A 2500-nucleotide genomic window follows, 5' to 3' on the forward strand; every position below is an offset into this window, starting at 1 on the left:
ACCTATGTTGTACCTTAACCTAACCTATGTTGTACCTTAACCTAACCTATGTTGTACCTTAACCTAACCTATGTTGTACCTTAACCTAACCTATGTTGTACCTTAACCTAACCTATGTTGTACCTTAACCTAACCTATGTTGTACCTTAACCTAACCTATGTTGTACCTTAACCTAACCTATGTTGTACCTTAACCTAACCTATGTTGTACCTTAACCTAACCCATGTTGTACCTTAACCTAACCCATGTTGTACCTTAACCTAACCCATGTTGTACCTTAACCTAACCCATGTTGTACCTTAACCTAACCCATGTTGTACCTTAACCTAACCCATGTTGTACCTTAACCTAACCCATGTTGTACCTTAACCTAACCCATGTTGTACCTTAACCTAACCCATGTTGTACCTTAACCTAACCCATGTTGTACCTTAACCTAACCCATGTTGTGCCTTAACCTAACCCATGTTGTGCCTTAACCTAACCCATGTTGTGCCTTAACCTAACCCATGTTGTGCCTTAACCTAACCCATGTTGTGCCTTAACCTAACCCATGTTGTGCCTTAACCTAACCCACGTTGTGCCTTAACCTAACCCACGTTGTGCCTTAACCTAACCCACGTTGTGCCTTAACCTAACCCATGTTGTGCCTTAACCTAACCCATGTTGTGCCTTAACCTAACCCATGTTGTGCCTTAACCTAACCCATGTTGTGCCTTAACCTAACCCATGTTGTGCCTTAACCTAACCCACGTTGTGCCTTAACCTAACCCACGTTGTGCCTTAACCTAACCCACGTTGTGCCTTAACCTAACCCACGTTGTGCCTTAACCTAACCCACGTTGTGCCTTAACCTAACCCATGTTGTGCCTTAACCTAACCCATGTTGTGCCTTAACCTAACCCATGTTGTGCCTTAACCTAACCCATGTTGTGCCTTAACCTAACCCACGTTGTGCCTTAACCTAACCCACGTTGTGCCTTAACCTAACCCACGTTGTGCCTTAACCTAACCCACGTTGTGCCTTAACCTAACCCACGTTGTGCCTTAACCTAACCCACGTTGTGCCTTAACCTAACCCACGTTGTCCCCTAAAGTAACCCACGTTGTCCCCTAACGTAACCCACGTTGTCCCCTAACGTAACCCATGTTGTCGCCTAAACCTGCTCTGTAATTGTTATACGACTCGTTCAATTAGTGTAGTGTTGCCCACCCGCAACCCTCGCAATATAGTTCGCTACTCGCACTGCCCGCTCCCCTGTGTATCGCTTCATGTTAAACACCTTGCAAGTCTTGCTGACTTTCCACATGCTCCTGCTGTACACTGTAATGTGGATGGCAGCAGGACGTACATGCCGCCCCTCCCCACGTCCCCACCTTGCCCCCCTGCCTTCGCAAGCTGGTTGGTGAGAAGTTTGCATGTTCAATGCCCTTCGCATGCGACGTACTCAGGCTACGTTGTGGTGCGGCCTGTGTCAACCGTCCGCTAATGTCGTACGCGTAAACCACAATCTGTACTGCACATTCGTCCTTATGTACCGAATGATACATCGTGGCACATGTGTGACCGTACAACGACTGCGCCCAAAAACGGCGGACCATACAGTGCAAATATTGTGCACGCAGCTACGTGTCGTCTCCCTATGAGAGCTGGATTGCAGTGTGGTACGCCATAGAGACGTGTGGGAGGAACGGACGCCGTGGATGGCGATCAGCATGAGCTGTCTGTTGATGTATTCGGACCTAGTCGTCTCTCCTCACACACCGTGATGGCATGGTGCACCGCGTTCCATATCTGCGACATGCTACAGAGGCCGGTTGACAGTCGTTCGAGCAATGGACATCGCATACGTACGGGGGCCACCTTCCACGTATTGTCTAGGCGTGCACATTTTGTTGCGTGTATGTGGGCAGACGTAGTGTGGCGTGACACCTGACACAGGCATGCAATAATCGTTGAAGTTGCAAATGGCGATGGACGCCTGCGTTTTCTGGTGAAGTTACGCAAATGAACAAATGGTAACCTGTTGTGGTGCGGTTGTTCTCGCTAGGGGTGAATCGGTGATGGCGACGATAGGTTGAGGTACGAACCGGTTGTTCCAGCGATACCCACCATGCCGACGAAACTGAACGGCATCTGGGTGTGAAGCGATACGCGGCGGTGGCTGGGTGGGACCGTCCCCGGCCGGTGAGGGGGCGCCTCCCGGCGTGCTGGCCGCGCGGTGCGTGGGCGCACGCGCTACAGCCGGCTGGTGGGGGCGGCCAGTGGCAGGCGCGCCGGCCGACGGACGCGGCAGGCGTCGCAGCTGCGCGCCGGCGCACCCTGCGCGCGGCGCCGTGCGGCCAAAGTAGGTCCTCGCGGGCCCGGTGCGAAGCGCGGTGGACATCTTCAGTGTGCTGGTCCGATTGAGGACTGTGTGCGTTGAGGATGCGCCGCCGCCCGGCGCTCGGCGCCGCGACGCCGTCTGCTGCTCGGTCGCCCCAGCGGTTCTCGCTGGT

This window comes from Schistocerca piceifrons, unplaced genomic scaffold, assembly GCF_021461385.2.
Source record: "Schistocerca piceifrons isolate TAMUIC-IGC-003096 unplaced genomic scaffold, iqSchPice1.1 HiC_scaffold_15, whole genome shotgun sequence".
NCBI lineage: Eukaryota > Metazoa > Arthropoda > Insecta > Orthoptera > Acrididae > Schistocerca > Schistocerca piceifrons.